The sequence below is a fragment of the Triticum urartu genome, chromosome 6A, assembly GCF_056163025.1.
Source record: "Triticum urartu cultivar PI428250 chromosome 6A, HENAU_Tu73, whole genome shotgun sequence".
Classification (NCBI taxonomy): Eukaryota; Viridiplantae; Streptophyta; class Magnoliopsida; order Poales; family Poaceae; genus Triticum; species Triticum urartu.
The window spans coordinates 219,013,998-219,025,436 of NC_141878.1; positions in this window are offsets into that span (position 1 = coordinate 219,013,998).

Genomic DNA, 11,439 nt, shown 5'->3' on the forward strand with positions numbered 1-11,439 from the left:
TCAACAAGGACCCAAATGTCCATATTGTCTTGGTCGATGTCAGGACCACCAAGATCCATGGTGACAAGCATACCCTCATAAAAATCATACATCTTGCAAAGTGCTTCCCAATTTTTGCAACCAAAATGGGTTACACTCTCAGAATTATACAGATCTACTTCAAAATCCATATCATGATGGGTCCTTAGGTGAATTTTCTTTGTTTCAAAATTTTCATGGTCTTCAAAACCCATCCTCTCCAAGACATAGCGTCTTGCATGGCATGGGATAAGCTACTCTAATTGTAAAAGATGAATATTACACGTTGAAATAGTTGAAGTCATGCTTAATTACGAAAAAACAGTTTTCGTTGTTGTGTACCATTTCAACATCGAAGGTCTCCTAGAGCTTAATGCTGAAGCACCGATCTTCGTCCAGGTGAGGCCTGTCGCACAGACCTCGGTTGTCGTTGCACCAGCTGCACTCCCCCGGGAGACTTTCATCGTCCGATGACGACATTTCCTATGTTCATAATTCAAAGATTAAACTTGTACAATTCAATATATGTACTATAAAAATTAAATTAGATCATTATTATTCATCATGGGTTGACTATCGGTCTGCCGAGTCTATATGGTGGAGACTCTCCCTCACTGATTCCTCTCTGACATTTGCGACCGTCGGTGATGGTCGTTACTCCTCCTTCCCCTAGTGCATAACAAAGGTCTAGCACAAGGAGAAGAAGTAGAAACGACCCCCACGACAACAGTCGGGATTATTCGTCCTCTCTCATATATGGTGGATACACTCCCTCATAGATTTTTTGACCGTCGGTGATGGTCGTTATTCCTCCTTCCCCTAGTGCAGAACAAAGGTCTAGCACAAGGAGAAGAAGGAAAAATGACCCCACGACAACAGTCGGGCTTCTTCGTCCTCTCTCATATATGATAGATACACTCCCTCACTGATTTTTCGACCTTGAGTGATGGAGCCTCGACAGACTTAAAGTCAACCTGAAATGTCGTTTAATTATTTTTCGAGAAAATCCAGGCCACTCGATATTTCCTACATATTCTAGCACAATTCATGCCAAAATTCACGAAAAAATCTGGCATGACCTTTGCTAAAAAAGGACATATCGAGCGCCTGAAATTTGCTGGAACGGAAATTAATCAACACTTCGGCAAAACATAGGCCACTATAGGAGGTGTAACCTGCAAACATGGTCGGCCACTTGGGCAAGCACATATCCTATTTGGACAACATAAGATATACATGTTTATATCTACATCATATGATCATTCAAACTTGATGGAGTAGCTTTCCAATTTGAGCATTGAATAAGCAAAACCAAATCGTAAAATAAATTAGTATTCAAATTAGCATTCATTCAATAAGAAAAACTAAACCATCTCTTTCAATCATACATCGTCGAATATTATCACTAATAATTCCCGAATAGTATCATACATATAAGATCACTAATACAGATAAAACCATAGCGAACGACGGGTATCGGCGAGGGCGGTGGACACCCAAAGAGAAGGAACCATCACAGGATCATAGCTCCAGTGAGATCCCTGAAGAACCTCCCAGGTATTTGAGAACCTGCCCTCCAACGCAACAATGTAGCGACAGACATGCTCGTCCTCCTCGCTGACACAGTGACGTACCACCTCCGTGGGGTCCTCAAGCCTCCATACCGTCACTCGCCCACCCGACCGCCAACAAAGAAGGTTTGGGTCAACGACGGGCTGGCTCCTCACCAAGCTACGCCCCCCGGAAGGTAGCACCTCCCAGTACCAGCCCGACGGAGCCCAGTCCCGGACATGGCTCCTCACCAAGCCCAGGCCTCCTCCGCCGAGTCGACGACGAGGATGCGGGATAGGCATCGTCGACGTCGATGCGGGAATAATTGGTTTAACTAAAAAAGCTAAACTAGTTCTATTAGTTTTCTTACTAAAAATAAACTAGTTCTATAGTAAAATTTTAATTGGACCATCAAATCTCATATACCTACATTTTCTTACAAAAATAAACTAGTTTTATTAATTCAACTAGTTCAACTAAGCACTTACTATAATTAAAATAAACTAGTACTTACTAAAAATTAACTAGTTTAACTAGTTTAACTAGTTCTATTAATTTTCTAACTAATTCTATTAAACACTTACTAAAAAACAGTAAAACACTATATTGAATTTTTTCTATAAATAAACACCACTGCACTAAATTAGCATCTACTTAATTAGTTACCTAACCTACTTCCCTAACTAAAAACATCTAAGTTAATTAACTAAATTCACCTAAGTTAATTAACTAAATTCACCTAAGTTACCTAACCTAATGAACTAAATGGAGGTAGGAGGAGTACCTCACGGTGGTGGAGGAGGCCAACGCGGGGAGGAGGCCGGCGGTGGAGCAGAGCCGACGCGGGCGAGGGTGGCCGGTGGGGGAGGAGGCCGGCGCGGGGGAGGGTGGCCGGTGGGGGACCAGAGCCGGCGCGGGCGAGGGCAGCCGGCGGGAGAGCTCCAGCGCGGGGGACGGCGGTGCGCGGGAAGGGTGGCGGCGACGACGAGGGAGAGATGAGAGTGAGTGTGTGAGGGCGGGGGAGTGAGAGAGAGAGGTCGAGCGCGGGCCGTTGGGCTGGATAAAGAGCCCGTAGTAGTAGCGCTTATATGTATAAAGCGCTACTGCTACGTCCGGTAGCAGTAGCGCTTCATACATAAAAGCGCTACTACTATGCCTGGCCTGCCAGCAACGGCCTCACAATTGTAGTAGTAGCGTTTTTTTTACTAAAACAACGCTACTGGTAAGTGCATAGTAGTAGCAGCGCTTTATTATAAAAAGCGCTACTACTATGCTACTGTCTATAAGCATTTTCCTAGTAGTGTTTGCGAATATTTGGGAATTTATAGGCCAAATATTAGGGTTGGAGGAGCTCCGAGGGGCCCACAAGGGGCGCACCCCTAAGGCTTGTGGCCTCCTCGGTCCTCCCCTGACTTGATCTCCAAGTCCTACGTGTGTCTTCTGGTCCAAGAAAAATCTTCGTGAAAGTTTTATTCCGTTTGGACTCCGTTTGATATTCCTTTTCTGTAAAACAAAAAACTAGGAAAATAACAAAAACTGGCACTGGGCTATGGATTCATAAGTTAGTCCCAAAAATAATATGAAATAGCATATTAATGCATACAAAACATCCAAAACAGATAATATAAGAGCATGGAATAATCAAAAATTATAGATACGTTCGAGACGTATCCGGACCTACCTATGACGATGATGGGCCACGTGTGGGTCCCGAATGATGGTTCCTTGACCCTACCTGTAATAGGTGACCACATCATTAGCCCTCGAATCGGTTGGGATTCCGTGGAACAGACGAATCGATCCTTCGTTTAAGTCCGAGTGTTGCAGGGCACTCAGAATATGTTTTCGAGTCGTGACTTGTTCCTTGGACAGAAACACAATGGATTCTGGACCTTAATTTTGTCCAGATGATCAGGTGTCATTGATCATCGAGAAAAATATGGTGGCATTCATATTGTCTCTCAGAAGAGATAGACTAGGGGGCCGTGTGCGGGCATGCCATGAAAACTCGAGGGGCAACATCAGCCTGTTGTCTGACTCTCCAGAGAGAAGACACTCTTTATCCTAGGGGAACGCTAGTGCGAGCCTTCTACAAGTCCAAGTTTATGAGTCATGCGCCTTGGAGCCTATCGAGAGGGCCAAGTGAACCCGTAGAGGAGCGTCAAGCTCGTCACATAACGATCTTGAAGAAGTCTTCAGTCGGGTGTTTAACATGGCCGAATGCACGGGTCCCCGCGGAGGGTGGTCAGTCGGACTAACGCGTGTCCCTTAGGAAAGGATTGACTGAAAATCAATCGAATTAATTTGCCCCAGAAATTTGGGAATTTGAATTCGCGTGTTCACGCGTGGAAGTGGTAATGTTGTGTGTTAGTGGGAAAGTGGGGGGCATGGCTCATCGATTTGTGCGTACCATCCCCGCCACGTGCCGCGCTTGCCCTGTGCAAAGCCTTGACATGCGGGCCGTTGATCCTAGGATGCGCGGCGAGAGATCTTCCCTGAGATTTTGTCTGTTGATATAAAAGATTCAGTGGTAGATCTCTTGGCCTCAGATCCCCTTTCCCTTCTCTCGACTCCTCCGCTTCTCCGCTTCGCCCGAGTGCACGGCGATGGCAAAAGGTTCCACAGCAAAGGCAGAGAGAGCAAAGAAGTTGGGGAAGGCAACCTCCTCTGGCTAAGGTCAGCGGCCGGCGGCGCGTCAAGGGAATGGATCATGTCGCGTGACTCCACCCGACGACTGGAGGACTTGGCGGAGGAGGGATTGATCCCACACGATGGGTGGCGTCGCCCAGGCACGGGGGAGATTGAACTGGCGCTTGAGGCAGACGAGCGTGTCCTACTCGTCACCCACATCGAGCGAGGTTTCTCAACGCCTCTGCACTCTTTCTTCCGAGCATTCCTTGATTTCTTCAGTGCTCTACTCCACCGTTTCCCCCTAATGCCATTATTTATATTTCGGTTTTCATCTCCCTCTATGAGAACTTCCTGGGTTGTCATCCCCACTGGGGTATCTTCAAATAGATCTTCACATGCCGGTCATGTCAGTGATGGACTCGCCAACTGGCGAGAAAACCCACATCACCTAGCTGTGCGGGGGTCATCCAGGTCACGGATAGGGTGGTCTTTCCCCAGGATGAGATTTCCCGACTCCGTTAAGGGGTGGTAGGGGACCTGGTTCTAATGCGAAGACGTCCCCAGCGCCAACTGCCAATCGAGCCTCCCGTCGTACTCGGTCGAAAGGGTACGAGCTCTGACCCTCACCATAGAGAAGGAGGAGAAGGTGGGCATCGACATCTTGTCCAACGGGTTAATAGGTGTTGTGAACGCTGGGGTGAATGGTATGGACTTGCTAGAGACTTCCTTCAGTCGGTGCATCCAGCCGCTGCAGGCCAGGGCTCACCCCATGTGGGTGTACGAGGGACTGGGTGACTCCACTCAGGTGCATCCAGAAGATCTCACCGAGAAGGAGGTGGGTGCCAAGATCAAGGCCATCACCTATGCCCGTGACAACCCACGGGGATCTCGGCTGGTGCCAGCCTTTCACAAGGACCTGCCGCCCATCGAGGTATTTGTCTTTGACTCAGTCGGTTCAGTTGTAGGTTGTCTCCTACGTAGTTGACCTTCACGTTTGCATGTGCCCACTTCTCAGGACTTCCAAAACTTGATCTCCTGGATCCCCATGGTGGACCACTTGCCCCAAGATGTGACGAGTGACAACGAGCAGTAGTACTCGGAGAGATCTGACGATGACGAGACTGACGATGACGACGACAATGAAGATGAAGAGAGTTCGGAGGAGGGGGAAGAGACGAAGTCCTCCCCGTCTTATGAGGCCCCTAAAGAACCCCGCTCCAAGGTGCTGCATGACCCGAAGGGCAAGGCAGGAGAGACTCAGCAGCTATCGACTTTAGGTCGAGCGACTCGGAGTTCCAAGCGTGCCCGCGCTGAGGATGAGAGGTCGGCAGAAAAGCAGTCCAAGCTGCACAAGCAGATCTCCTCCAAGCCCCAAAAGGCTTTCATGCCGCGGATCCAGGTGGCGGTGCTTGTGGCTTCGAAGTAAGTGTTCTGACTGACTCTTTGTTCATTTCTGAATCCATTTGGTTGCTGATAGAGTGATGTTTTGTTCTTGCAGCAATGACACCTTGACAACCTCAGACTCGCACGCACGCAAGCCTGGCCCTAGTGAAGCTGACGCGACAAGTGTCGCTACTTCCAAAGGTATGTTGTATCGATTAACTCACATGTTTATGCCCTTTCCAACTTAACTTTGATCACTTTTCCGATTTACGCAACCCCGCTTGAGATTATCTAGCTAGATGATGAGGAGAGTGGCAGGTGCTGACACGCCAATGAAGGACGCCTCTCCCCGCCAGGCGGCCCATGTTTCTCTGGCAAAGGTCATTGCCAGAATATCAAGGCCAAGCCCTTTGGCTAGGGGTGGTTCGGCACCTTCGTCGGCAGTGGTGCCCCCTACGTGGCCTACCTAGTCTCCACCGAGTGGAACAATGATGATCCCAGCCCCGAGGCCAACTCCTGCACCTCCATCAAGTCCGGCTACTTCTTTCCCCCTGTATCATGTCCCAAAGGATCAGGTGGGGGCGAGTAAGGAAGCGGTGATCTAGGTGAGCTTGATGTGTAGCCGACTGAAGGATGCCTACAACGCTAGCACCACCCTGGAGAATAATGTCCGAGTAAGTACCATTGTGAGTATGATTTCTAGTCGAAATTTCTTCCTTTCTTGTAGTAGGCTTTCTGCCAGTGGGTTTGCACGGGGCACACCCATTGGGTGTCCATGATCCAGTGGGGGCATGCTGAGTGCGCCCACTAGGTGTAGTCCCTGAGGCTACTATCGACTAGAGTGAGTCGGCAGGAGTTTTCGAATGTAGAAACTTTTTATGTCCATTTGGAGTCTAGCCAGAGCCTAGTCGAATGGACATGATCCAGTGGGGTCACGCTGAGTGCATCCACTGGGTGTAGTCCCCGAGGCTACCGTTGACTGTAGCATTCGGTGGTAGTCTTAGAGAGTTCTTTTAGCTCCATCAATGAGTCACTTTCCAGTGGGGGCACGCTAAGTGCACTCACTAGGTGTAGTCCCCGAGGCTGCCATTGATCACTGGCGATCGGTGGTAGCCTTTAGAACTTGTCATTAGGCGTTCGGGGTGCCCGACGACACTCGCTTCTGACTCGGGCGTCAACCGAATGGAATAGGCCATCTTGTGTTGTTGTCCTCAATTTTCTTCATCGTCGACTCAGGAGTCAACCAAGTGAAGTGGGTCATCCTGTGTTGTTGTCCTCAGTTTTCTTCGTCACCAACTCACAATTCAGACGAGTGGAGATAGATCAGAGGGTACTTTAGGATCTGGTATTGATCAAGCTTGTTCCTCCTAGTGGGGGGGTGACCGAGTGAGTAGCCTATCCGGTAGTCATAGGTAACTTTAGGATCTGGTACTGGTCTAATTTGTCCCTTCCAACGGTGCCTTCCCGGATGCTTGTGAGTTGCTGCTTTTGGTTTCCCTTCAAGATTTTCCGACTGACTGTTTTTTCTATGTTGCAGAGGACTTGTGAGATGGGGTCCCACTATGCCACAATGGAAAAGGATGTGACATCCCTTTGGCTTGACCTGGAGGCTGAGAAACTCAAGAGCGCCCGACTGGAGCAGGAGAAGAAGGCCATGTGCGGTAAGCTATTTCTTCCAACTAGTAGCTAAATGATGTTCGTCCCTCTTGATCCGAATCATTTCGCTCTAGCAGATGTTCGTAGCGAGAATGCTCAACTCATAGTGAGGCTCAAGACTTCAATTCTTTAGAAACCATGAAGGAGGCATTGGAGAACAAGGACAAGGATCTAGCACTGGCCCAGAAGGAAGTAAAGACCAAGGCCAGACTTGCCGACGAGAAGTTGGCTTCAGTTGGCAAGTTGGAGGAGGAGATCAAGAACCTCAGGGCAGCTGCCGAGGCGTATACTCAGGAGAAGGTCAAGCTGGATGAGAAGGTCGCCCAGCTGACTGAAAAGAAGGACGCCCTGGAGACCCATATGGGGGAGGTGTGCGAGGAATTCAGTGAGGAGCTTTGCGGTAAGTTCTTCCTCAGCCGAGTGAATTCCACGTGTGACCAAATATTTCTCGGTCATTTGCTCATGTAGTATCTTCTTCCAACCATAACATTGCTATAACAAGGAACTGGAGCTGTAGAGGAGAGAGAGGGACCTGGACACTTCTCGGTCACTCGTTGCTGACAAAGCAGCTCTTGCTATCCTTCGGCTTGAAGACCGCATAGAGAATGCATTGGGCTACATCACTCGGACGAGAGGCGTTGCGGGTCGAATTGATGCGGAGTTGCAAACAGGTGAGGAGACTTGGAAGGACCTGGTGTCGGTGATGACGAGGCTAAACGAGGTCCCTTCTCGGGTGAAAGCTTGGAAGAAGTCTGCCGCTCGAAGTGGAGCTGATGTGGCACTATCACCCGTCCATGTTCATTGGAAGAACGTAGATGAGGAGAAGTTGAAGAACCTCCAAGTGGTGAACAAGAAGAACCTCAAGTTCGAGGATTTCATGGAGGCCTTCGCTGAAGCCGCCACTCGCATCATCGATGGGATCGACCTAGAGGCCTTCATTGGTCCAGTCAGCCCTCCCCCTGAAGCTTAAATACACTTGATTGAATTTGCCCCGGAAAGCCGGGTGGTTGATGTAATGAAATACTTTGTTGAGCCTTGGGCTCGTTTTCCCTTGGAGACATTTAGATGGATCGGAACATTTTAATTTGAAACCGTTTATGCTTCTTATTCGCTTCTTCTTTTGTTTGACTTCGGGCGAAAGCTGATTCACAGCTAAGCCCCCGAGTGTGGACTAGATCCTCACTCGGATTCTTTTTTTTTAACTTAGGTGAAAGATGATTCACGGCTAAGCCCCCGAGTGTGGAGCAGATCCTCACTCGGAGTGTTTTTAACTTAGGCGAAAGCTGATCCGCAGCTAAGCCCCCGAGTGTGGAGTAGATCCTCACTCAGACTGTATTTTTAACTTAGGAGAAAGCTAATTCGCGGCTAAGCCCGTGAGTGTGGAGCAGATCCTCATTTGGACTTTATTTTCAACTTAGGCGAAAGATGATTCATGGCTAAGCCCCCGAGTGTGGAGCAGATCATCACTCGGACTGTATTTTTAACTTAGGCGAAAGATGATTCGCAGCTAAGCCCCCGAGTGTGGAGCGGATCCTCACTCGGATTGTTTTTTAACTTAGGCGAAAGCTGGTCCACGGCTAACCCTCGAGTGTGGAGTGGATCCTCACTCGGATTGTTTTTTAACTTAGGCGAAAACTGGTACGTATTTAAGCTCCCTCACCCTTTCACCCACTGGAGGTGTGTTAGTTTCCGAATGCAATTAATCACCTAAGTGAGATGCGACCGAAGGTCGAACTAGACGATATATGGAAGAAGTGATACTTGTATTCATCGAAGTTCATTTGGACTAACTATTACAAGGGAGATATCTTATTCTAAGAATAAAACTTGCGAAGCAGATCCGCATTCCAAGATCTAGGCTCTTCAATTCCTCTGGTGAAGTTGTACAACCTGTATGCTTCATTGTGCAAGACCTTGGAGATGGCGAATGGTCCCTCCCAGGGGGTGCTAGCTGGTGGGGCTTTTGCTGATCCACTCGGAGGACCATGTCTCCTTCCTGGAAGGCATGTCCCCTGACGTGTCTATTGTGGTAGTGGCGTAAGTCTTGTTGGTACATTGTTGATCTTATGACCGCTAACTCGTGTTGTTCCTCTAAAAGGTCTAGGCCATCCTTCCTTGCTTCTTCGGCTTGAGCTTCCAAATAAAGATCCACTCGGGGGAGAATTGTGGATAGGTCACTCCGCAAGACCGCCTCTGACCCGTACACCATGAAGAATCGGGTGCGGTTCGTGGATCAGTTCGGGTTCGTTTGCAGGCCCCACAGGGCTGATGCTAGCATATTTACCCATGTGCCTGCTACATGAGTCGGATCACGCATGAGGCGAGGTTTCAATCCCTGAAGTATGAGCCCGTTTTCACTCTCGGCTTCTACATTCGACCGCGGGTGCACCACAGAGGCGTAGTCAACCCGAGTGCCTTGGGTGTAGCAGAACTCACGTAACTCGTCTGAGTCAAAGTTACACCCGTTGTCGGTGATGATGTTGTGTGGGACTCCGAAACTGAAGATGATCTCCCAGATGAACTGAATTGCGGTGGCCAAGTACAGCTTCTTTATGGGCTTGGCCTGAATACACTTAGTGAACTTGTCTACTGCTACCAACGGGTGCATGAAGCCACTCGCCCCAGTCTGGAGAGGACCGATCATGTCGAGTCCCTAGACATCGGACGACCAAGTGAGGGGAATAGTCTTCAGAGCGGACTCCGGCTTGTGCGACTGGTTTGCATAAAACTGGCACCCAAGTCATTGATCCACTATGTCTCGGGGGTCCTCGTTGGCTCGGGGCCAATAGAATCTGGCTCTAAACGCTTTGGTGACCAAGGTCCGAGAGGACGGATGATGCCCACACGTTTCTGAGTGAATCTTTTGCAGTATTTGTTGCCCTTCCTCTAGGTATATGCATCGTTGAGTGACCCCAGTTGTACTTTTCTTGTATAGTTGATCTCCCATAACGGTGAAATCTTTGGATCGGCGGATGATCTGGCGGGCTTCATCTTCGTCCTCTAGGAGCTCTTGCTGGAGCAAGTATGCCAGATATGGTTCGGTCCAGTCGGGAGTGATGACCAATACCTATTGGACCAGATCAATAACTGCGGGGATGTGTACTTCAGTCGGATTGGAAGGTCCGACTGGCTGTGGGGGCTCTTCCACAAAAGGATCTTCCTTGATAGTGGGAGGGTGCAGGTGTTCCAGGAACACATTCTTGGGTACTGGCTTCCGAGTGGATCCCATCTTGGCCAGGTCATCAGCCGCTTAGTTCTTGAGACGCGGTACATGGTGAAGCTCCAACCCTTCAAAGTGTTTCTCCAACTTTCTGATGGCATTGCAATAGTCGGTCATTGCTGGGCTGCGGATATCCTATTGTTTCATGACTTGATTCACTACCAGATCTAAATCGCCATAGACCATCAATCAGCAAATTCCCAGGGAAATTGCCATCGATAGCCCATACAGGAGAGCTTCGTACGCAGCTCTGTTGTTGGAGGAGTCGAAGTGGATCTGAAGTACGTAGCTGAGATGATCGCCTTTAGGGGACACCAATACTACTCCGGCGCTAGAGCCATGGATCATCTTGGATCCGTCAAAGAACATCGTCCAGTGTTCAGGACAGTCGGGACAGGCTGCTCTTGTTTAATCGATTCGGCCAAGAAATCTGCCACGACCTATGACTTGATGTCCTTCTTGGCTTCAAACTTGATATCCAATAGGAGGAGCTCAATGGCCCACTTGGCCAGTAGCATCTCTATTGTTTATGATCTCTGATAAAGGGGCGTCGCTTATCACTGTAACCGAGTGCTCTTGGAAATAATGCGCCAACTTTTTTGCAGTAAGGTAAATTCCGTAAACTAGCTTCTGGTAATACGCATACCTTTGCTTGAAAGGCGTGAGGACTTTAGAGATGTGGTAGACCAGGCGTTGGAGCTTGAAGATTTTGCCTTGTTCTTCACGTTCCACAGTGAGGACCGTGCAAACGACTTGGCTTGTGGCCGCGATGTATAAGAGCAAAGGCTCCTTGCTGCTCGGAGCAACTAGCACCGACTAGGTGGAAAGCAGGGCTTTATGTTCCTGGAACGCAGCCTGCGCTTTGGGAGTCCACTTGAACTTGTCAGACTTCTTCATCAATCGGTAAGTGGTATGGCTTTTTCACAGAGTCTGGAGATGAATCTACTCAGAGCCACTAGGCACCCTGTGAGGCGTTGCAC